The sequence below is a fragment of the Mytilus galloprovincialis genome, chromosome 4 (genome assembly GCF_965363235.1).
Source record: "Mytilus galloprovincialis chromosome 4, xbMytGall1.hap1.1, whole genome shotgun sequence".
Taxonomy (NCBI): domain Eukaryota; kingdom Metazoa; phylum Mollusca; class Bivalvia; order Mytilida; family Mytilidae; genus Mytilus; species Mytilus galloprovincialis.
In genome coordinates, this window is record NC_134841.1 from 55685109 (window position 1) to 55712221 (window position 27113).

At 32.3% G+C, this 27113-nt stretch overlaps 1 protein-coding gene and 1 long non-coding RNA gene across 7 annotated transcripts in view; one reads left to right on the plus strand and one right to left on the minus strand.

The window, feature by feature from the left end:
* LOC143072480 (C-C chemokine receptor type 1-like) overlaps positions 1–27113 on the plus strand; it is a 123492-nt gene that overhangs the window by 30409 nt on the left and 65970 nt on the right. Inside the window, exon 1 of one of the 6 annotated variants that reach the window (XR_012977204.1) lies at positions 26604–26753. The exons of 4 other annotated variants lie outside the window; for them this stretch is intronic. The gene's annotated coding sequence lies outside the window, so the exon portion shown is untranslated. Of the gene's footprint in view, positions 1–26603; positions 26754–27113 lie in introns of those variants that run through there. One more of the 6 variants, XM_076247410.1, reaches the window with a different exon arrangement.
* On the minus strand, positions 2892–4329 carry LOC143072479 (uncharacterized). Its single transcript, XR_012977201.1, has 2 exons — positions 4096–4329; positions 2892–3460 (listed from the first exon to the last, which is right to left on the minus strand). It is a non-coding gene; the product is annotated as an uncharacterized LOC143072479 (long non-coding RNA).

Sequence of the window (27113 nt, forward strand, 5' to 3'; positions counted from 1 at the left end):
TTTTGGTTTAACTCATTGTTGAAGGGCGTACGATGATCTATAGTTTCCAAACTCTGTGCCATTTGGTCTCTTTTGGAGATTTGTCTCATAGGCAATCATACCACATTCTAATACTCATAATTTCATTGCAATTTTTACATATATCACATAGTTTTTTCCCTCGATTTTTTTTTTAATTGCATGTTTAGTGATGATATCTTTTTTTACCTTCAAAATATTCCTGCCTTGGAACAGCGACTATGGCGACGATTCGTTTTACAGGAGGTTCTTTTAATTATTTGATAATTTATAAAAAAAAAAAAAAATCTTCATTTTGATATTTTGTACTTTTTTTACCATCAGTTTTCAATCAACTAATAATATATAACATATAAAATTTGTTTATATATCTACCTCGACTTTGTTGATATACTAGTACTTTTTTGAGTGGTAATCTATAATATATACCATAACACCTCATTTTATGGCATTTTATTCATAATATCTACTCCTTAATGAAATTAGTTCATTGTTTCTTAAGTGTGGTAGTAGGATCCTTGCTTGACATGGATTTGTTTAGCCGTGCTTGTTGGACATTAACCCCAAAACGAAAATAAGATATTTGTAATTCGGATGACTTCTCGTACAGTGTCACAATTTTGGCTTAAAATCTGACTTTCGATGTCATTAAAGACAGCAATTCTTGCCCTTTTAAATGAATTCTAGTTCCATCATGTCCTCGAATATCCGTCTTGTGCTTATTAATTACGAGATGATGCGGAGAGTGATGCCAAAAAGAATATTCATACTCACAAAGACAAACTGACAACTAAAAAAAAACAAAACAAGAGGTGATCTGATTTTCATTACATATCTAAATTCTTCATTGATTAATATTAGTTTATTTTGGTCTAGTCGTGAATAATCCAGAAATATTTGTCATTTTTCAAATACTACCAGCAGGTAAATGACTACATACATCATATGACTTCATAATCATATTTATTAAAAACAAAAATATTCACCTTAACATTAATTTTATTCTTGTTTGTAATCGTTTTTTTTTTTTATCAAAATCTGGTCATGAATGTTATATGGAATGTCAAAAATATTACACACATTCAGGGACAACAAATTGAGTACCAATTAGTGTAGGAAAATAAAAGTACGATATACTATAGACAAGGCTGACCAGTTAAAAATAAATCCAGTTAGAAGGGTGTTTATACTTAAAGAAAACTTCTCAGGAAATGGCAGTTGTTATCTTATAGTTCGTTTCTCTGTGTCTTGCATTGTCGTTGGTTTTTTGTTACACTTCGGTGTTTCTGTTGTTTTCCACTTATAGTTGATGTGCTTCCCTCGGTTATAGTTTGTAACCTGGATTTATATTCTCTCAATCGATTTATATGTTTTTTTGAACAGCGGTATACTACTGTTGCCTTTATTTATAAACGAATTTGCGTACAATTAGTTATATGTTATACTCTTTGGAATTACTTAAAATCGCAGATCGCCAACGTTTTCCCTGTGTTTCAAGGTATCATTTAATAGTTAATCTTTGAAGAAAGAAAAAAACTCCTATTTGATTTACAAGTAAGAACGAAAAATGTTATGAAATGGGAAGGGTTGTCTTCAATCATTACTCGGTTGACCGTTTTGGAATATCTGTGTTACAGAGACTATAAAGATTCGTTTGTCAAACAACAATTACGGTTGCCATGAGAAACACGACAAGTACTTCTTTTGCATGTTTACCCTTTTAGAACATCCCATTTATTTCACTAGCTTATTCGTGTTCAATAAATTTAAATGAGTCTTCAAAATGTTATAATGACTGCTATTAAATATTTTGCCGTGTTTCCTTTTTCAATGGTATCATATTTATTTATAGCTCCGCGCTCAGTATTTTCCCCTCCTATGTTATATTTTATAGCGCCGTGCTAAGCATGTATGTCCTTCAATAAGATTTTTGACAGCGCCATGCAAAGTCAGTATGTCTGTCCTTTGGTGTGGTTTTTTGGAGCACCATGCTCAATCTTTACCCTTTATTCTAAAATTATTCTGCCAAACTAGCTTAACTACTCTATCAATGTTCACATAACTATTAAAAAGTTTAGATTAACGAAGTAACATGCGAATGTGTTGTTCGATTGCTGTCCATTGAATTTTCAATTCCATTTATTCGACACTGGATGTTACAACAAGCTACCAACAATCATTTTATTTATTCGGTATGAATATGTTTTATACACAATTAAATGTGTTTAAACTTTTATATAGTATATTCAAACTAAAAATACAAGACTATCAATTTTTCGATGGTTTTTCTCTTTTAGAAACCAGGACAAGAAGCGTACTTACCTGGTATACCTTGATCCACTTAAAGTTTTGTTATGCTATAAATCAAGAATATATGACTTGAACTACTTGAGATTACGGAAACTATAGCAATTTGTTTTGTATTTAAGACATTCACTTCCGTCTTCAAACATCACTGTTCTTGTTGAGACATTCGTTCTTACTTATCATATGTCTAAACATTTTATAAGCTTAGACATGTTTACAAACGTATAAAACTTTCAGAGCATTAAAACCAAATATAATAGAACAATCAAGTTCAAATTCCATGAGGGAAATGCAACCTTAGTGTTGGTTCAATTATATTAGTTAAAAACAATAAATTTTCAAATTACGAAGCAGTAACTGAATACTAGGAGTCGGCGCATTGTGTCTTCTGGGAATGACACCAGCAGCAGCGTCGATCCGATGGTAGTAATTAAAAACTTGTAATATCGATTCCCTTACACCCTTAAACCCCAAGAACTTCCACCAGGAGGAATGACAAATCGTTGAATTATCACCAGTGATAATGAGGTTTCCAGATGCACTTGAGCCATTAAAAATCAAATACCTTGTAGCTTACACTACACAGATGTATTAGCATCATATTTCACTTCTTTGATAAAAACACAATATTTTGTAGATTTAGACGATTTACAATTACACAATTTATACACAGTTTACTGCTTTTCCCCATATTGGATTCCAACAGGCAGTGATTATGATAAAGTTCTCTAACAAGTTCCACAACACACTCCGGCATAATTTCCCGCTGGTGCATAACAACCCATTCGCCACCACCAACTCTTCTTTTTATCCAAATACTGTGGAAGTAGCCATCCATACATATTGTTTATACATTTCCAAAATCTTCTGTATATCCCTTTTCGTATCTGGGCGTTTGCATTTGAGGGAGGTTGGCCATTTCCTACCCATGGAGCAGTAATGTTTGAGGTAGCAACACATGGGCTGATGAAACAATAAGGGCATTGTCCTTTTCGTAATTCCATGTCCTCATGACCTGGATCTGGATCTCCATTGTCATCTCTGTCACCACTTCCATCCTGAATATGTCTTTGGCTTGAAGAAGTACTTCCTCTTTCGTCCTTTTTCGACCTTTTTCTCTTTAAAAATTTCTTTTCTGAAATAAAATTGCAGTCATAAATAATGAAATATATATAAATATTATGATATGCATTCTTTACATTTATATTTGTCATATTATTATAAATTATAATAACATAATTCAATTTAAAAGATAAATTAATATTCACATTTACAGAATAATGTTTTATTGAAATATCTATAAAGTAAATGAATAAAACAAAATAGAATCATATTCAAAACAGTGTGGCTGTGGCCATTGATGACGACCTAAATTATCCCATTGACTGGGTCAGATTATGTGAACGTTTGTCTGTAACGACCACTGCTCACTATGTACTTGTTAAAGACACTTAAACTGTGGGGTCACCAAAGGTTCTCAACACCTAAATAAAGTTATTCGAAAAATTAATCAGGTATAACACGATGTTATGATTTATATCAATAATATAAATCAAAACATAATTCCTGATTAATTTTTCGAATTATTTTATTGTTGAAGGCGTTAAGAACCTTTGGTTACCCCACAGTTTAAATTCTATAATAAGTAAGTAGTGAGCAGTGGTCGTTACAGACAAACGTTCACCTAATCTGTCCCAGTCAATGGGATAATTAAGGTCGTCAATCAATGGCCACAACCACACTGTTTTGAATATGATTCTATATACTTACCAACAATACATGATGTCATATTGTGCTCTTTCAAAAATATCACCAATTTATCTCTTTCCTCTTTATTTACTTTCAAAACCATTTTACATCTTTTTTCCATCTTCGCTTTTGCACTTTCTTCTTTTACATTTGACCCAAGGACGTAAGTTAGTTATACGTCCTTGATTTGACATGATCTAAGTCATGTGATTATATGTTTGAATTTGATTGGTCTAATAAACTTTGCGCCTAATTTTTCAATTTGAAATCAAATCTGATTGGACCAGATCATTTATCAAAGTCACGTGATTTATAATCTTCGAATTTGATTGGTTTGCTCATTGATACGCTTATATTCTTTCAATTTCAAATCAAACACAGTATTTTGTTCCTGTATACAATAAGTTCCAAGATAGCTAGCAATATGAATATACTAAGTAATATTACAAATGTGGAGTTTTTTAAAAGAAAGAGACGTTCAAATGGAGAAGTAAAATCATACAAATATGTCAGAAAACCTCGAAAATCCATTGACTACAATTTTGACAATGACTCACAAAAGTTGGCATTTGATGAAAAATATGAAGGCCTAAAGAAGAAAATGAAAGTAAAATCTAATGTGGACATTTTGAACATTTTGATGGACTTTTACAATCAGAATTGTTCAACTCCAAAACTGGAAGAAAAAACAAATCCAAGTGATGATAGTGGACAGGATGACCAAGACCATTTTGTTTGCTCTAAACAGAAACTGTTTGAACTGATACGTCTATCACAGTGGTATGGTCCTCTTGAACCGGCCGAAATGACAAAAAATGGACACGTTGCAAGACTAGTTGTTAAACCAATTAAAACCACATCTTTTCCGATTTTCTGGCATTCCTCGTCCGCACTGAAGCAGGACTTTACAGTGAATTACAAATTGATACATTCTTATCTCTGTGCTGGGATGTTTCCTGCTCAATACGAACGATTTAGTTGCTTTGCTAACATTGGACTTCCACAGAAACGATTTCGTGAAAAAATGTTTCCAACATTCAGACACTAAGGTGGTAATATCGCTTCGGGACAAGAGCATTGATGATGCTTTAAAAGAGGAAAAAGATCAAAACTCTTATAGTGATAATAAACTTGATATTATGACAGATGTATGACATGCATGCAGAAAGAACAGTTTTCATACTGATGTAACAGCTCTGGGGAACTTGACTCATAAAGTAGTAGGTTATAGTCACGTTACAAAGAACCAGGAAAGGAGTTCCCAGAAACATGAAACCTTTGGCACAGAAAAGCTTTACGAAGACTTCGAAAGAAAAAGGATTAAGATAAAATTTCATTCGCATGATAGAAATGCATGTCAGTAAATATCTGAGCCAAAACCAACCAGATGTAATTGATTCCTATGACACTTGGCATGGTGCAAAAGAGGTGCGCTGGAATATGCAAAGATAACAAAGTGGACAAGGAAAAACATCGGAAAGACATAGCAATCAGAACTTAGAGACAAATCTGCTGGTGTTAAAACCATGTTTACTGGGCAATGAAGAACTGTAATGGTAATGCTGCTCAATTAGTGCTCTTAATTGACTCTATTAAGGACCACTACAAACAAGATCATAGGAACTGTCATCAAACATCTAGATGCAAAAATAATGACTATGTGTCGTCACGAGACATTATTCGGGATCCAACAGCCGAGTTGTTGCTAAGGAACAGTATAAAAAAACCTTTATATTTATAAGCATCCAGAAAAGTACACACATTGTCGTAACACTCATAATATTGAGAGTTATCATAATACAATTCTTATACATGTTACAATTATTTAGTTTATATACAGCCTGTTTGAAAACAATAAAAAATATAGGTCACCGATGAATTAAAAACTGATATTTCAATTTAAACGTCAAAAAATGACATTTTTGCACAAAAGGAAAATTTGGAGCTTTTTCAATGATATAAACATTTTTAAAGTCATCTGTGGCCAAACCAGATCGATTTGTCCGGGTGACTTTTGTACCATATTATGAAGTAATAACTAATAGTGTAATAAATAAAATTTGTAATGAAAAAACAAATGTTAATTTTTTGCTGAATTTTGTATACCCGCGAGCTTCCTTAACATATGATACGGTTGTATTAAAACTCACCATTCAAGTCAGATGTAAATAAAAAACGAACAGTTATAGCTCAAAGTACGACATTCAACACGGAGCATTGGCTCACAACTAACAACAAGCTTTCAATGGCCCCAAAATGACTAGTGTAAAACAATTCAAACAGCACAGTTCTAATCTATATGAAAAACGAGAAAAAAATTATGAACCACACCAACAAACGACAACCACCTGAACAACAGGTTGGTGCATACAAATGCAGCGGACTAAACGAATACATATATCACATCCCAATATTTACGGTAATGTTGTTTATAGATCCAGTATATAAAGATGAATTCATTGATCAATTAAAAATCGTAGTAAGATATCTGTAAGATTGTTTTATCGTTAATAAAACTGATTATGATTTTAATTAGATACATTAAAACATAATTAAAAACTGTATTGATTTACTATTATGAAACTTATGGTTCTATATGAGGAAGACATTCGATCGTCTTAACAGAAAATATAAGCGGCAATACCAAATAACAGAGCGAAAGAAATTAGAAGAAAAACTATGTACATCAAATCAGCGCGAATTTTGGAAGTCTGTTGGTAAAATTGGAATCGCAAGTGAACGTAAACCATGTATTCCGATGGCGGCATTAGGTCCAAATGGAAATGTAAATACGAATAAAAACGACGTTCTTAATAAATGGAAAAGTGACTTTCAAAATTTATTTCAACGCAATGGTGGAGATAATAGCCAACTTAATGCATCTACTTTCAACACAGAAATAGACGTTACGCCGTTAAATCAACCAATTTCAAGAGACGAGGTCGTTAATGCCGTAATAAACGCTAAATTACGAAAGGCCACGGAAATAGATGAAATTCAAAGAATGACGCGGCAATAGACTTACTTTATCAAATTATCAGTGGTTGCTTTAATCTTGGAAAAGTTCCGTATCAGTGGAATAGTGGTATCATCAATCCAATTTTAAAACCGGGATCTGACGACGATAGAAATCCCATGAACTACAGGGGAATCACTTTGGTTTCCGTGCCGTGTAAGATATATTGTTACATTTTAAACACGAGACTTAGCTCTTGGCTGGAAAATAACGAAATTCTGTGTGATGAGCAAAATGGGTTCCGCCGTAACCGTAGTTGCGAAGAACATATTCACACGGTTCATTCTATTCTGAACGACAGAAAAATATCAAGAAAGTCAACTTATGTATGCTTTGTAGACATGAAGAAAGCTTTTGACACCGTTGAACATCATCTTCTGTGGTTTAAATTACAACGTGTTGGTGTCCGTGGACAGTTCTTATCTGCGATTCAATCCTTGTATAATGACCTAAAATGTACCGTTCGTATCATAGTGACCAGACCCATTGGTTCAGTGTAGATGCCGGTGTGAAGCAGGGCTGTATCCTATCGCCCTCTTTGTTTTCAGTTTACATCAATACTTTGGCAGATCGTATAAACTCTCTAGAATGTGGAGTGCATATTGATGATTTCCGTCTCAGTTTATTGCTTTACGCGGACGATATAACGCTAATAGCTCCAGATAAAGAAAGTCTACAACGTATGTTAAATGTAGTAACCGAATGGTGCGCTGAATGGAAGTTATCCGTAAACATTGGCAAAACTAAAATTGTCCATTTCCGTCCACAGTCATTCATACGTTCAGATTTTACGTTCCGATGTTCTGGAAAAATTATTAACTACATTGATTCATACAAATACCTTGGAGTGTGGATGGACGAACATTTAACTTTCGTAAAAAATGCAAAAGAACTGGCCAAAGCAGCGAGCCGTTCTTTGGGTGCTTTAATTACAAAAACTCAATCCATGGGAGGGATGACTTTTAAAGTGTACAATAAACTGTATACGTCCGTTGTTGAACCAATTTTACTTTATGGTAGTGGTATCTGGGGCACAAAATCGTTCAGTGCCATATCAGCAGTACAAAACCGAGCATGTAAATTTTTCTTATCGGTGGGAAAGCGCACATCGAACGTAGCTTCACGCGGTGATATGGGATGGACTTCACCAATAACCAAACAACGAATAAATTATTGTAGACTTTTGTGCAAATTGATCCGAACTGACCAACAAAGAATTTCCTACAAAACTTTTAAATGGACGTCTAGAAGAAGAAAGGGTTGGTCATTTGAAGTGCATAAGATTGTTGATCGGATCAGACTAAAGGATCCGACGTATGACTTAACATTATCGACTAAATCAGTTATGCATATGATAAGTGAAAAACTATGTGAGCTGGACAACACAGAGTGGTATGAAGAACTTTTTGATGACCGTCGTAATATAAAAAACGGAAACAAATTCCGCACTTACAGATGTTATAAACAATGTGTGAAAACAGAACCTTACGTGCTCTTAAACATTTCTAAACAGGAAAGGCGTGTTATGGCTCTGTTTCGCTCCGGGGCTCTACCGCTAGCGCACGAAACTGGCAGATACTCCAGGCCGCCTACACCCGTAGAAGATAGACTTTGTTTGTTTTGTGAAAGTTGCAGTGTAGAGACTGAAAAACATTTTCTAATGGAATGCACATTTTATGACGATATTCGGTATAACCTTTTTCATGAATGTTCAAAATTAATTCAAAATTTTCACAGCCTTGATATAGATAATAAATTTATTGAAATTATGAACTGTTATGATATACAATATTTCCTATGCAAATTTTTATATAAATTTTTCTGGCGAAGAAAATTGTTTAACAGCTCTTTATGAAATTTTTACTAGCTTCAGAGTTTTATTATTTTAATTTTACCAGGAAAGTCAGATTTCGACAATTTTTATATATATATATATATATATTTATTGAATATAGTGAATTTTTAAATTTTTTATTTTAATGGTGAATTTTTTGTGACTTGCATGTTTTTTACGGAATATATTTGAAATTTTTATAGAATTTTAAGCTTGTTAGTGTCTCATAAGTCGTTTCTATGGCTGGATATTGATTGTTTTATGTGTATATATTTATATAATGTTGCTTATATTTATGTCAATCAATATGTGACACTTTAATAAACTATTTACTTAATTACTTTTTTTTACTTACTATGATGTAGATACTATGTACCTATATTTTTGCATTGTACAATGTCTTGCCTTTCCCAGACTGTTTGTGAGGACTTTATACTGAATTCCTTGGATGTATACTGATTGATACTTTAGTCGAGAGAACATGGTTTGTATACTAGTTGTAATGACCTTTGATTAGTACTCCTTGAACGATACTTTTTGTGTTTGTCTTTATGGTAATTGTACTGTCTATGTTACTAATGAAACTGGTGAGTGACACCATTTGTCTGCGTTATCATACCACATCTCCTTATTTGTATATACATGTACATTTATTGCAATATCCTACACATGTTCCCAGAAAGAGCACATTAGAATCTTTTAATCGGATAAAATGTCAAATAATAGAAAAAAAACACATTCTGATTAAAATCGTTAGCCCAGAAATAATAACAATTTTCAACTCAACCTGTAATTAGCCATCACATTAAAGTGATTGATTTACACATATTTAATTCTGATCAATGTAACCTATTTCCGTTCATGTGAGGTTTACAAGATATCAAGGTAGTTTATATTATGAAATTAACTAACATTACCATATTGAGAACAGTCCATTAGGTATTTTATAATCAGTTAGAAATGCCGATACAATCTAAACCAATGTTAAATATTTGTTCTTTATGATATATGTTTGTTGACAAATTCCAAAAAATTGGTTTATGCTTTAGTCCAGAAAAGAAAATACGACGTTTCGTTGCACAGTTTTACAGTCATATTATTGGGTTTTTATCACCAACAGCTTTGAATTTACCAAAGATATAATGGGTTTGTGCTCTGACTTATATGTACAATTACAGCTTGAAAAAGATTGTTTGCTTTAATTTGTATTCATCAAGTGCGAACACATTATTGTTTTTCAATTAAAAATATTGACTGTTTTTTTTTGTTTTTTTTTTGTTCAAAAAAGCACAATTACACAAATCATGTTGTTTTTAATTCGCCCTGTTTTCTAAATATATTTTTCCGTGCACAACTCTTCAATTTGTGCTTATATATAATAGCCTGTTTGTCTATATAAAAAAAAAGGGGGGGTTTAAAGGTCTGTTTTGAAGTGAAGTACTAAATATAAAATAAGAACTCAAAGTTGACTCCAATTTTTGACATTTTTGCCTACTATGTTTGTTTGTTTTGTTCACACATTGTGTTCTATATGATGAAATATATGCGACTGTCATACTATAGTGAGAGGTTAAGCTAGCTATAAAGCATATCTAATCCGCTAGTTTTTACTTGAAGAAAATTGAGTGCCGAATAAATTCTTTATTAGATAACTAAATTACATTACGGTGTTCTCCATTACAAATCATATGATGATATACTAATCAACATTTCAAAATTTCACAAGTAGTATATACATAAAATTGAGAATGGAAATGGGGAATGTGCCAAAGAGACAACAACCCGACCATAGAGCAGACAACAACAGAAGGTCACCAACAGGTCTTCAATGCAACGATAAATTCTCGCACCCGGAGGCGTCCTTCAGCTGGCCCCTAAACAAATATATAATAGTTCAGTGATAATGAACACCATACTAAACTCCAAATTGTACACAAGAAACTTAAAGTTAAAATAATACAAGACTAACAAAGGCCAGAGGCTCCTGACTTGGGACAGGCGTGTATAGATATACTAATATAATTGTTACCATATTTTTAAGAATTGTTTCTTATTTCTAACGTATCTCTAATAAATTTATATAAATAATTACATTCAGTAATATTTTGTGGATTAAAAAGTTTAGAAACTGAAAAAAATATTTCTTCAATACTGGTTACCAAATTACAAGAGTTATTGAATGCAAGCAACGGCATAATACTTGATCTACCAAACGCAGAATACAAACAAAAATAGTTGAACTTTGTCATTACGATTTTGGGAGTTGGGGCGCTAAAGCGATAGGGGCGAGGCGTCATATGCCAGTTGTTTTCCATTTGGTTGATGTGTTTGGGCTTTTGATTTTGCCATTTGATAAATGACTTTCAATTTTGGACTTTCCTTGGAATTCAATATTTTTGTTCTTTTAATTTTTACAGTGTGGAACTGAATTTATTCGGGTTGCATGGCTATTGATTGATTTATTGGTGTACGCATCACAGCCGACAAATGTTGTTTATTGACCGATTTGGAATAAAATATAATTATTATAATAGCTTCCTAAAAATTTCTTCATACGATCATTACTATATACATATCAAGTTCATTAGCATTTCAATTCAAATTTCAAACAAAATTATTTCTCTATTGAGAAATAAAGTGTATGTTATTATAGACCATGTGTAAATTCAATTTCCGGAACAATACAAACATGCTCGGGGTGGAATTATTTATGTATTTCTACAAATTGAATTCTGGATAGGATCATTGTTTTGTTGTCAATGTTATGCATTTTATGTTTAAACTATTTTTACAGCCACTTTTATCTTACGAAATTAGTTAATTGCAAAAACTTTATCTATTTATCGTTACAGCATTTTCAAATAAACCTTTTCAGTAAACAGATTAAACGTACGTATATAGTTTGTGTAGGCGTTCGTTTTTATACATTTGGTCGTTCTTTTTTAAGGTCTAAGAATTAAATGGTCAACAAACCCAAGTTAGGTAGAATTGACGTTTAAAATGCGACTATTGAATATAACGGCGATGAACACCATCTTGTAAAACACATACCCTAAGTAAAATTTTCAGTGAAATGTCAAACTTTGTTGCTTGTCGATGGTGGTCTAGTACCAAACTTTCCTAAATTCAGACATTTTGACTTATATTTTTTCGTATATAAAGGAGTGTATGATAGGAAAGGGCAGAAATTTTGCCACGCAAGACTTTCCATAAAGAGTTTCGAATGATTTTTAAACGTGCAAAGAGCGTAGAACTACTACAATATGAAAAACATACAAAATTAGCGCCCACGTACTACAATGACTACCTGTAATACCTTCTACACATCCAAACAGACGCACTCCTTGTCATGATCCTGATGGTGGACAGGATGAGTTTACCATATCTTATACCACGGATACTTTAGAAATATAGATAGGCATGTAGATTAATTGAGGACTTTGTTGAAGACTTCTTAACAATGATCTACACAAATATTATTTGCCAAATGTATTAGAAATTGTTGAATATACGATGAAATACAATGATACATGTATCTTTCGTTTTGTATACAATCACAATAGTTATCAAAGGTACCAGGCTTAAAATTTCATACGCCAGACGCGCGTTTCTCCTACATTTTAGTGAGACTCATCAGTGACGCTCTGGTCAAAATAGTTTAATAAAGCCAAACAAGTACAAAGTTAAAGAGCTTTTAGTACCCTAAATTCCCAAAAGTTGTATCAAACGCGGCTAAGGTAATCTATACCTGGGATAAGAAAATTCTTAGTTTTTCGAAAAATTCATACGTTTGTAAACAGGAAATTTATAAAAATAACCATATAATTGATATTCATGTCAACACCGAAGTGCTGACTACTGAGCTTGTGATACCCTCGGGGACGAAACGTACACCAGCAGTGTCATTGACCCAGTGGTGTAAATAGTAATCAAAGGTACCAGGCTTAAAATTTCATACGCCACACACCATACTCTAACAATAATACCCCTGTCAAAATTTGTACATTATCAGGCAACGTTACATGATAAAACAGAAATTCTAATTGGCTATACCGAAACGAAATCACACCCATCCTTTGTAAAAACTAAAGTAGATCGGAACCATCCGGATTTATTACAAGTGCATAGAAAGTAAGGACTACGGATAAGCCGTCAAAGCGTATGGCTATGTCCTGCTGCTCTCCTTTCAATTCAAAGAAAACAGCTCCTACACATGTTTATCCATACAGGTACATATTAACAGTATTTTCTTTCTTCAAATAAATTTCGCTGAAGCGGATTTTTCCGGTTTGGTATTTTTCTCGTTGAAGATTGCCCTCTCAACAGCAGTTTATAATTGTCAAACATATACGCTGTAGTCGCTTGTATTTGATACTACTATAACACATTATAGTAGTCTCAGCTTGTATGCACTTTTTTTTTCGATTGCATACCCGATCAGAGATAATTAATTTTGTGTTTGTTGTTAAACCTTTCCCATTTTGAATTTTAAAAATTCTATTTTTATTTTTCAAAATATACATTCACGGCTTTAAAACAAATCAAAAAGCCATTTTCAGATATTATGACCCCTTTCACCGAATTTCTGACATGTCAATCACACCAATGTATGGCCTAGTATTCAGGTGTACATGTGCCATTAATTCAAGGTTTAAGTTTGAATATTGAGGATAGCATGACATTGTGTACTGTTGTGGTTGTCCGGAACAACATCAAAGACCTCGATGAAAAATACATGTTGTGTCAATTTGTTGCAAAGCAATTAATTTGCAGCAATTTGTTTACAAAGCACATAATTTATTACTTTTATCTTTTTTATATCCACAGTTGCACACATCTTAAAACCATAAATAAGGTAAATTGTCCCATAAAATGATATACAATGTTTAAACTGTAGTATAATAAAGCTGTACCTAAACACTTTTGTCACCAAGATATATTTGTTTTAAATAATTCTCCGTGGTGTAGTGATTAGTGCATCGGACTACTAACACAAAGGTTCCTGGTTCGATTCACGTTCCGGGATGAAAATTTCAGGGTCTGATTTTCGGCTCTCCCTTGACACCACTTGAGGAAACGATGATAGTCCGTCGGAAGGGGACGATAAATGGCTGACCCGTGTTAAGAGAGAGCCATATCTCTTGCGCGTTAAAGGCACCCTTGTAGATTTCGAAAAAGAGTAGGCTAATGCCGCTACAAGGCAGCACTCGCACCCGCAAAGTGGAAAGGAATTAATATAAGTTGCAAAACTTGTTTCCCAATCCACTATAAATAAATATGTTTAAACTAAATAATTCTCATGTAACAATTTGATACTTAAGGCTACATATGCATTTGTATTTTATTAGTTATATTCAGGATGGTAAAGTTGTATTTAACACGGCGTAACAGCTTTTTTTCAGGTTTGAGTGTTATTACTTATGTCCAGTGCCAAATGTTGCAGAAATAAGACGAGAACAATTTATTATGCATATTGATGTATTATGAAAACAATCAAACAAAAGAGTTGTGTCATGAGGAGGGTCTACAACTTACTAGGACTCTCATCGAAAATAAGGGAATGTTTGGAAGAATCAGTACGACTTTTAGACATTTGCACTAAAACACGAACGACTTTTGTGCGTTGAATGAGTTTTAAACAGAAAGTTGGTATTCCAATGGAGGCATATTTGGAAGCTGACTCCTACCAACCAATTTGTTCTTGCTTTTCTATTGGGGGTTGTATTTAAAATGTTGTTTGATTGTTGTTTGCTTGGACGATTGAGAACAGTTAACTGATGATTTCAGCTTTCAAATTGTTAACTTTCAATTTCTAAGCAGCAAAATTCCAGCAGCACCAGCAAACTTATTTCTTCTTGATATGAAACTCCAGTGCGTGCGTTTCCTATCGTGATATCTACTTAAGAGCCAGTCTGCCATAAAACCATGCAAAATCTCAAATTTCGTCCAAATTGGTAGTTATAATTGAGCAACATTATATATATTTCCAAAATCTTTGGGTATTTAGGAGTTAAGATAAAAAAAAAAAAATTGGAAATTCACACTATTTTTCATTTAACAGCCTTATTTGCATATTTGTGAATTATTAAAAAAAAAATGCAAAAAAAATCACCATATTTAGGTACTTTTTAAAGGTTTGGATAATTGATATATCTCTTAAATATAGTATTATCTTGTTATATTTTGCAAAGAACATTATAAAAAAAAAAAAAAATGCATTTTGACATTTTTTTTACCTTTTGGCAGGTTGCCAGAGAGGTTCGTGCAACAGATGTATTAGATAACTTGCATGTTGTACATGTACTCAGTGGGTGTTTTCTCTCAAGATCATATTTATTTTTTTCAACTTTTAGGATTTTTTTAAAGGTGCATATCAGTTCTAAGACAAGTAAAAAAATTTAGCCTGGCAAATATTGAGAAATTGGTAAAAAAATGCTCCCAAATATCTATAAAATGCACTAATTGTAATAGTTTTTGCCCCTTAATATTTTAACTAAAACTGATCAAAGTAGACTTATATTCCGGACAATAACTTTAGTTTAAGTGTATAGATCTTTATGAATTTTTTTTTCAGAAGGTTCAATACCACAAAAGAAAGGTTTGGATCGATTTTGGGGAAGACGGTCCCAACCGTTTAGGAATTAAGGGCCCAAAAGGGGCCTAAAACAAGCATTTCATAGTTTAAGGATAATAACTTGTGTTTAAGTATTTCAATTGCTCTGATACTGTATCACAATGTTTAAAACCACACGTAGAAGGTTTGGATTCATTTAAATGGGTCATGGGTTGAAAGTTAGGAATTAAGGGCCAAAAAGGGGCCAACAAACAAGCATTTTTCTAGTTTCAAGACAACAACTTGTCCAAAATATGTAGGAAAAAGGGGCCAAAAAAGGGCCAAAAAGAAGCATGTTTCTAGTTTCCAAACAATAACTTGGGTTTAACTTTAACTATATAGATCTCTCTGTAATTGTACTATAAGGTTCTATACTTAAAAGGAAAGGATGGGATTGTGTTTAAGGGTTATTCCTTAAAGGGGGTTTCCATAAATTGGGGGGGGGATTTGTAAACAGTGTTTTAAGGGATTTCTTTTTTTTTCAAAAATTTTCAAATTTCAAATTTTGAACATTTTCAAGAATTAAGAAATCTTCAATTGCACAGTATTGTGCAATAGATTTGTTGATCTTTGACCACATTTATTTTGTAACAAAAACTTTATTTTGTCAAAAATGCAATCACAATCTAAATTCAGACAGCATCAAGCTTGAACATTGTGACCAACTTTAATTTGCCCCAACTGTTCAGGGTCCAACCACTGCGGTTGTATAAAGCTGCGCCCTACGGAACACCTGCTTTTCACATACTTTCAATTGATGATAGTCTTTTCAAAAGCTTGTTATATGAAACAGAGTTGTGAACATACTTGTACTTCCTCTTTGAAACTTTTGATTGGAATGCAACCAATTATAGGGGCAATCACTCATTGAAAAAAAAAAGTTTATATGTATATAATGTGCCATATAAAAGTTTTTGATTTATATCTCAGATTAAATCAAGATAAAAGAAAGACATTTGAGGTGACCCTACTTCTTCAAAAATCGAAAGCTTTTCCAAAATTATCTTGAATGTTCCCTCTGCAAAGAACATCTCTTTCCTGTTTGTTGATACTTTGAGATTTTGATTTTAAGTCCCCTAACGGCTAACGTCTAAGTGGAGGTAGGTTTGCACTGCGTTTGGCTGTCTGTCAGTCTGTCTATCTGTCATTTCGGCAAATCAAGACTTTTTGTGCCTGTAGATTTTGATTTGATATTTGGTTTATTGATTTATCATGACAAGTTACAGGTCAAATTCATTATTCACGCTTTAAGCTTTTCTCTTTGTTCAGTTGAAGCCCTTTCTCTAGAATTAAATTTTTGATGAAATACTTATTCATTAGAAGATTTCTGTTCAAACGGAAATAACTGATTTTTTTAAAGACAAAATGACATTTTGAATGTTTGACAATATAAAAAAGAAGATGTGGTATGATTGCCAAGGAGACAACTGTCCACAAGAGACCAAATTGACACAGACATTAACAACTAAAGGTCACCGTACGGCCTTAAACAATGAGCAAAGCCCATACCGCATAGTCAGCTATAAAAGGCCCCGATAAGACAATGTAAAACAATTCAAATGAGAAAACTAAAGGCCTTATGTATATAAAAAAATGAATGAAAAACAAATCTGTTACACATAAACAAACGACTGCCACTGAATTACAGGCTCCTGACTTGGGACAGGCACATACATAAATAATGTAGCGGGGTTAAACGTGTTAGCGGGGGATCCCAACCCTCCCTCTAACCTAGGACAATGGTATAACAGTAAAACATAAGAACGAATTATAAAAATCAGTTGAAAAAGGCTTAACTCATCAGATGGACAAAAATACAAGTGGACGTGGCCGGGTTGTCTGCTCAACAGTTTAACCATTTAATGACGATTTATCTGTGCATATTTGTTTTTATACAACCGCAAAAAATGAAAAATGTTGGTCGTATATTGGTATGACGTTGCCGTTGTCATTGTCATCCAAAGATATTTTGTTTTCGCACTATAACTTTAGTATAAGTAAATAGAAATCTATGAAATTTAAACACAAGGTTAATGACCATAAAAGAAAGGTTGGGATTGATTTTGGGAGTTTTGGTCCCAACAGTTTAAAAATTAGGGGCCAAAAAGGGTCCAAAATTTAACTGTTTTATTTCATCAAAAAATGAATTATTGGGGTTCTTTGATATGCCAAATCTAACAGTGAATTTAGATTCTTAATTTTTGGTCTTGTTTTCAAATTGGTTTACATTAAGGTCCAAAGGGTCCAAAATTAAACTTATTTTGATTTTAACAAAAAATTAATTCTTGGGGTTCTTTGATATGCTGAATCTAAAAATGTACTAAGATTTTTTATTATGGGCCCAGTTTTCAAGTTGGTTCAAATTGGGGTCTAAACTTAAACTTTGTTTGATTTCAACAAAATTGAATAAATGGGGTTCTTCAATATGCTGAATCTAACCATGTATTTAGATTTTCAATATTTGGGCCCGGTTATCAAATTGGTCCACATTGAAGTCTAATGGGGTCTAAAATTGAACATTATTTGATTGCATCAAAAATTGAATTCTTGGGGTTCTATGATATGCTGAATCTAACCATGTATTTAGATTTTGGATATTGGACCATAATAGGTAAATGTCAAATTAATTTTTTTTTAAAGTTTTTAAGTTGAAGTTCTTAGACCACACTCATTCTGTTGTGTCAACTATTTAATCACAATCCAAATTCAGAGCTATACCAAGCTTAAATGTTGTGTCAATACTTGCCCCGACTGTTCAGGGTTCGACCTCTGCGGTCGTATAAAGCTGCACCCTGCGGAGTATCTGGTTATTATATGTGGTTATGAAATAAATTTTATTGCAATTTGAAATATTTGTGTTTGTCTCAGCTGGTAGGAATAGGCCATCTGTATTTTACATGTCTTATTCCCAGGCCTCAAATTGCTAGAGATTATATTATAGGAGGAAACTTAACATTACTGTTATGTCCACTGTTCTCCCAGAATTGACATAGGGATAACTAACTGATTCATGTCAGCTTCACAAAATTTCAGTTTCAGTTTTATCAGGAACTACTAGGAGTAGTCTCTTTATATTTGACATAAAGCTTTATCACAGTATACAAAATATAGCACTTTTCTAGGTAAGAGGCACAATTCTATGAAAAAACTATTATAGATCTTCCTCTTTTCTGGAAATAGATAACATGGATGTACAAGGCAGCGCAGTTTGTACAATTTTGTATACATTTTCATACTATTTTAGAAAAGAAAATACCCCGATTTCATCTGAAGGAGACGTGCTTAGAATTTTTAGTACTTTTATGATAGTATTTTTGTCTAAATTGCAAGGGGTTGCATTCATGTTGAGTCTCTATCTCTTATATGTTAAACAGTTTTATGAATCATTATCAAATACAACATGTTTTAAAAAATTTAAGACTGAACTCAATTGTGGCCACTTTGAATTTAGACAAAAAGGGTCTAAAAACTAGACTATTATAAAATGCTAAAATTGTGAAGAACTCATGATGATATTACCTGATGAGTGTGCATAGTATTGTAAATAAAACAGCCCATTTTTAAGTTACTAAAGTAATTTACTTTTGAATAAGTTAAGATTTTAAACATATGGTAAAAATGCTCAGTTTAGGGGCAAAAAATGCAAAAATGCGGTTTTCCCGGGTTTACTCCTTTAGTATATTTTATAATTTAAACTGAGTTAAACTTGGTTTATTCAATAAATATAACCAGTAAACATTAGTTCAGTCAATATTTTTCTTATATTTTGACTATTACATACTTTTAAAAAGTTTCTAATGAAACAGATAAAAAAAATTAAAAAATCAGCAAAATGGCCATCACGCCTATCTTTAATTATTATTTTCTCGTTAGAAGGTATAATTTGCCGAGCACCATTTTCTTGCATTTTGTAGATAAATATATAAGCTTCATGAAATATTACATTTTATTAAAAATAAAACATGATCTTACAAGATTCAAGCCTTTAAAAATATACAAATTTTGCTGAATCGGCACTTTTTCAAAACCATGCAATTTCAACCTGTTAGTAGGGGTATTGAAAAATCTCACAACTTTTTGAATTATCATAATTTCCTTTCATTTTAAGTTGTTAGTTAAGATATTTGTTATCATTAAGCTGTATTATTTCTATAAAACAAAAAAAAATGGGTCAAAATACCCTAAAATAGGCTTGAAATGGCCATTTGTCAGTACAGAAATAGACAATTATCGAATGTTTGGCATACACAAATAATGGCTGAATATTTTTTCAAAATATTTTGCACAAATAGTTATTACATATAAGGTATCTAAAATACAAAATATCAGTCTGATTGGAATATTTTGGATTTGGACCATTTTGCATGGTTTTATCACAGACTGGCTCTTAAACAATGCCGTTTTCATGCGACATCACATAATGCAGTTGAGCAAACAAATGTAATATTTCAGTTAAATAACTATTTAATTCTGATGGTTTTTTTTCTGAATTGGTTTCAGAACATAATTTTTATTGAAATAAAATTATAACACTAATCAAACGTTTGAATCGATTTGACCAAGAATGTGTCCTAGAAGCCAGATTTATTCCTTCCTGTCGTTTGTATATATGTCATTTGGGAACTGGCTAGCAGACGTGATGTCGGTTTTATCCTCCAATGGTTGCGAATGAATTTCTTTCTTTCTAAATAACATCTTATTCTTTGTATTTATGTTGACTAGTTAATTGAATTACAGCTATTATTGACTATCAACGCCTGAAAATGACATGCAATTTGTTTTTTGTTACTTGTTATTAGACTGAAATTGATAACTGATCTCCAATCCTTGAGTAAAATACTTATCAGAAAGACATCTCAAAAGAATTTTATGGAAATTTCAGGGAAATTGCAACATAAATTTGATGCTTTTATTGTAACATGATTATGCAAAACCTATAAGGAGTAATTGTTAAAGATTGTTAAATGTTTAAAAAGTTACCATAGAATTAATTTGAAAATAACGACTTCTTATCTAGATACATGTATGTTCCTTTTTGTCAAAGTAGATCTATCATACAAGGCATCTTTACAATATGTGTTTTTCTTGTCATTACATCTGTTCCACTTTAAAGAGTGTTGTAATACAAAAACCATTATATACGTATAATATGGATCATGGCATAGTCGCATCAGTATTGACTGGCGTACTTAAAATGGTCATCTCTACTCCTGTCAGGCAGTAAGACTCGAAAGGCAGTTCGTTTGAGAAGGACTTTAAAATAGGCGATCACCTCAAGTGGACATTCATTTTGTCCTAAGTTTATTTGCTTGAAGTATTGCCGTTTTGTTGTAGTGACCATGCACACTCTAAAAATACATATCATTCTTTAACAAATTTGATTTAAAAATCAAACTTGACCACTACAAAACACTGGTTGCTAAAGGTAAAAAAAATAATCATGAGGATTGATGCAAAAGCAAAATTATAGACAGAAAAGAAACTAGAATTGCCATTGCGAGCAATAGCGGATGCCACCCTGGTCCGCCAAGTGCCAATAAGTGGCTGCCATTTCGATTTTTTTTAACATTTAATTAACATATTTACTTCACAATACATCATTTTTTTCAGAAAATTTTCAGAAATTTTAAAGCATTTTGAAAATTTTCATGTTTGTACTGTTTCTATGGCAACGGCCTCCATTTTGAAAATTCCAAAGATGGATGGCAAGTCTTCGCATGCCAAGTAACATTTCCACAAAGTTTCATTCGTTTTGGAAGACTTTCCAATTTTTCACATTATTTCTGTTTCCATGACAACGGCAGCCATCTTGGAAATGAAACCCCCCGATTGCACATCTCCACATAGAGGTTAACATTATGGTCAAGGTCCATCCAATTCTGAGAAATAGTCTGGACAAAATAAGTGTGGAATAATAATTATGAATAAAAAAAAAAAGAATGGAACAATAACAATATGTCACCCGACCTCCGTCTGGGTGACATAAACATATCGTATGATTAGAAAACTACAATGAAACTTTTTACATATGAAGTGACTGTATTGCTAAGAAGAAATAATCTGTAACAGTAAACGAACATGAAAAAGCCCACACATTAGTGAACCAGAGCAAGTAGAAATGTACCATTTGATAGCAGCAACTACCTTATACTGAGTGCCTTAAAATCATAATCACATACCATAAAGATCCAGACGATATCAAGTAGACACGAACACATCTTTGACGACCTGAATTACTTTCAATTGGCTGTTAGTTATGGTCACGGTCAAATCCATTTGAATATTTTTAGAATAATAGTTCTGAAGTCAAACTTATTACTTTATTTGATATGTCTACAAATTCAGAAGTTACAAGATCTAAAAAAGGGAACTATTGTTCAACTAAGAATTACATGACATCCAAAATCATCAGACTTTTTACCCGATCGTAATTTTCCCTTTTCTGAATGATGTTACAGTGATTTTTATGGAGGATCTATTAATAACTTGATTTTCGATGGTTTTATTCTAACAGGATTTAAACCTGATATTTAAAGAAAAAAATATTTTATACAGCCACCACCATAGCGAGAGTTATGCCCCTTTGCAAACGTTTCTGTTCTCTAACATAAGTTTATTCTCATGAAACTATACACAATGCTCATTACAACAAAGCTCAAACCAAGTACAGAAGGGCCACTTTTACCGTTCTTTAGTTATGTCCCTTTATAACGTTATATGCAAGCGGGGTATCATCTCTGTCTCATGGGCACATTCCCTATTTATTGTTTACTGTTATTACAGTAATTTTGTGTATCGATGTGATTCCACTAGTAATAATTTAATAATTAAAGCCAATAATTCCAAAGTTTGAGTAACAGATATTGTGTAATTCCAACGAAACGAAATGCTATCAATATAACTTATTCATTTAGTAAACATTAATACTTAAACGACGGACATGTTCCCACACCTTGTGACAACTAATTCGACAGATACTACTTAACGTCTCACACAAAAATAAATCTAAATTCTAAATAAACAAGAACTTGAAAATTCAAGCTTTCGGACAAGCACAGAATCATGTAGCATTGTTTAACTCTTTCTGTCAATTCTTAACACAAAGTTGGACTTTGGTATAGGTATATGAACATCTTACGACTTCTTTGTTTGGAAGTACAACCCATAGTAAAGATGGGCGTCCGTATATCTGTTTTGGTTGTATTATTACGGAGCCTGTTTGGAGAAAAAAAATAATTTAATACCATGCGCTCCGCACTCGCAAGAACCCTTTTAACAAATTTCAGAGATGTCGTAAGGTTGTCTGTTGCAAGTCTACATTTATTTTATAACACAATTTTCTGTTTCATGTTTTCAAAGATTTAGTGAGAAAAAAAAATCTAGTTTTTTTACTAAAAATAACGGTTATATGTAAGTTATTAGTAGTATTTTTGGTTATGAAATTTTGTATGTTTCCGTAAGCAATCATCATTGTTATCTTCCGGTTTCCTATTTTGGATATTGTTTTATACAAACTTAAGTTTCTGTGTTAAAATTACTAATTTATGGACATGATTTTTTGTCAGTTTCCTTATGCAATTTTGTTTGTGCTGATGATGAAATTGTTATATTGAACCAAAATATGCTGCTACTCCATCAATAACAAAATTCAAAAAATACCAGTTTTTTAAGATTTTTAATATGAAAACGATGATTTTCAGTGCATTACGTTTGCACGCATTACCATTACATTTGCGCGCAGCTTTTCATTACTATTGCGCGTTTACTTTATTTAGATTAGGTAAACTCAGGTAAGCTTAGGCAATAACTCTTATTTATCTATGAATTTATTCAATTATTTTAAGTAAAAGTATCCTATCCGTTAGACTAAGTCACCTACTCACCCACGAGGAGGTAGTAGTTGGATACAAGCAGGATAAGTCGGTTGCATTATATTCTATCAATCCGGAAATTTTAATACTCATCACATACTAATGATTTTCTCCCCCGATTTGCTATAAAAAAAACTTCAAATGTTCGTTACTTAACAAAACTTTACAATCTAACTTACAATAAATTAATTACGAATTTTAAAAAGATCACTATTCGGGGTACTTGATCACCCTGAAAAATTCGCAATGAAGTTACACGTATGCCTTAACTTATAACAGAATTTATCATGCACACTTTATATTTTGTCTTAGAATACAATATGAACAATATATGATTAAAATATATCTTCAAAGTAAATGAAATTTTAAATTATTCATATTTCATTATCACCATCATGATTATATACCCTTTTTTAGCTGAGTTTACCTGTAAGATAAATGCGCGCAAATGTAATCAAAAGCAAAACGTAATACATTTTAATCCCCAAATGCACGCAAACGTGAAACATTTTAATCCCAAAGTGCGCGCAAACGTAGTGCGCCCATGATTTTAACCCAAACTCATCTGTTATCCCCAATTTTAACTTGGTAGCCTTTTCGTAAATGTATATTTAAAAGCTTAATACTAAAATTTATGATAAAAGAGATGATTTCTCATTTCCTATCGTTAATTATCCATTTTTAAATGGTGACGTTCCCTTGTCACCATCTTACGGTGTTTATATATCTCAACTTGTACGATTCGCTCGTGTATGTAACAATGTTTTAGATTTTAACTAGAGAAATTTATGTATTACTGAAAAATTATTACACCAGGGTTTTCGATATCACAAACTAGTCAAAACATTTACTAAATTTTATTATCGGTATAAGGACATCATTCGTAAATATAGCTCAACATGCAGACTTCTTATACGTTCAGGTATTTCACATCCAATATTTTATGGAAATATTCTTTATAAAGCACAAAAATGTCAGTATTCACCTCAGAAGCTAACAAAACCTTTAAATAGACTTATTAAGAAGGGATATAGTTACGATACTGTTGTCAGGTCATTAAAGATTGCATAATTTGACGTTAATATTGATTCACTTATAGGGTCTTTGCATCGGAACTAAACACATTTATTATTAATAAACCAGTTGTTGGCATGACACGGATTATGTTCTTCTCATATATGTTATTATGGTATGATACTAAACCCCTCGCGGGGAGGATTGTGCCTGATATTCATATGATGAAGACATAATTTTTCAATCAGTTTAATTGAAGTCCAGAGCTGGCATGTCAATTAACTGCTAGTAGTCTGATGTTATTTATGTATTATTGTCATTTTGTTTATTTTCTTTAGTTACATCTTCTGACATCAGACTCGGACTTCTCTTGAACTGAATTTTAATGTGCGTATTGTTATGCATTTACTTTTCTGCATTGGCTAGAGGTATAGGGGGAGGGGTTGAGATCTCACAAACATGTTTAACCCCACCGCATTTTTGCGCCTGTCCTAAGTCAGGAGCCTCTGGCCTTTGTTATTCTTGTATTATTTTAACTTTTAGTTGCTTGTGTACAATTTGGAGTTTAGTATGGTGTTCATTATTACTGAACCAGTATATATTTGTTTAGGGGCCAGCTAAAGGACACCTCCGGGTGCGAGAATTTCTCGTTGCATTGAAGACCTGTTTGTGACCTTTTGCTGTTGTCTGCTCTATGGTCGGGTTGTTGTCTCTTTGGCACATTCCCCATTTCCATTCTCAATTTTATTAATATAAGACATATACTGGACACACATACAGTCATAGACAAGTAGTTTTTGTTGCAATTTTATTAGAATTTAAGCCTTTCCGTTATAATTGACCGCACTTTTTTACAAGTGTAGAGGGGGCAAACAAATAATCTCCTAAAATGACATGTTCTAATTAAATTGCAACTTTTAAACTAATATTATTGACTCATTCAAATCGGTTTAATTGTTTCAAGTTTAGAGAAAATGATGACTTGTATTTTCTACTAACGAATTTCGTTCATATTTATAAAAATAACACAATGTTCAAAAGTGTAAATTAAAAGATTTTTGTCAGTAAGGCAACTATAATTCAGGAACTAAAATATTAATTAAATGAATACAATTCTGACGAGATTGTGATTAAACTCTTTTATATCAGACTTTTTCTTCTGAAAGGACCATTTTTAATTTTTTAAGGAACTGGGAATTCATTTTATATTTATACACAATGTATTATGCAAATGGACAACAATCTGTTAGCTGTTATCAGAAACAGTAAAAAAAACTGTTTATCTATTAGACATTGAACATTATCTGTAATTGCTTTACAAATTTAGAAATTAAATGTTCAAAAAGCATGCAAATACGGCATATGTGTGTTGTCTGTTGCGTGCTGGTCTGTTTTCGATAGCAAAGGCTGGTGTTTGTTTATATAATAAATGTAATAATATTCATCTATGGCGATAAGAAAAAAAAAACATTCTCTTATTTGTACACGCCTTGACATTCTCTGTTACATGTTGATATGTTGCTTGAAGCTTTGATACTATCTAGTCGTAACATGCTTTTTCATTTCTTGATGTTTAACAAATGTATGACAGCATCTTGATGTTTACTTGGATTATTCATATCTAAATCAGTGACATTTATAAAGCCTTTCATACGGAGAAGTTTTAAGCATGTTTCCTCATTGAAAAGAGAATATAACCACTAAAATTAGAAAACTTAAAGATAAACGATATAATATCAACAATAAGCACTATTTCATCAAACAGTCTTAACCTTTGACAAAAGGGTCCATCCTGCATTTAGAGAGGCAACTTTATCGTAGATTGTTATTGGTAACAACCATTGCAAAACTGCTAAATGGTTTTGTATATTATGGTTGCTTCTGGTTTTAGTAAAGGGGGTCGATAGGTTTCTCTAAATTTTCTAGAAAACTAATCATTATAGTCGTGTTTTTATGTCATGTATACATCGTGAACCCAACATTAAATTAAAATAAATGAAAATTAATTCTCTTACATTTGCAAAATTATCACGTCAATGTAATGTTGTCATTTCGTTAAATATTAAATTGATGGTTTTCATGTCTTACTTTGAATTAATCGAATGCCTACGTAATGTTACTCTGTGCCATATAACGGAATTTTATATCATTTTAAGCAGAAATAATTTGATCCCACTCGTCTACATCAATGCCTATATTGTAAAGTAAACCAAGGGTCAAGTGTTATAGATGTTATATTTAACTTTAATCCCTCTTAATATTTCCGGTTAATTGAAAATTTGATTTTTACTGTAAAGAATATTTTGTAGTGACATATTTTCTCCAAAAAAGGTAAGAACAGTTATGTAATATAATTCCAAAAATAATCAATCGTGGAATAAATTAGCACAGCTTATTTTAAATATCCCTTTGCTGTGTAAAAGAAACATGTTCAACTCTTCAAGATCCTTTATATGGGAATTTTCCGTCATAAACTTATGTATGTATTGCTGGAAGATACGGACATTTTTATTTTAAAACTGCCTTTTATAAGGATTTGACTACAGTAACTATAGAAAAATATTATCAAGCTTGCAACTATATCTAGCTGAAGTGTATTTTTTTGGATTGAATTTTGGAGCTCTCGTAACCCTCCTTCTTTGGAAAATAAAACTTTGATATTCTGCTACTTGTTTTATAAGATTAATCGTG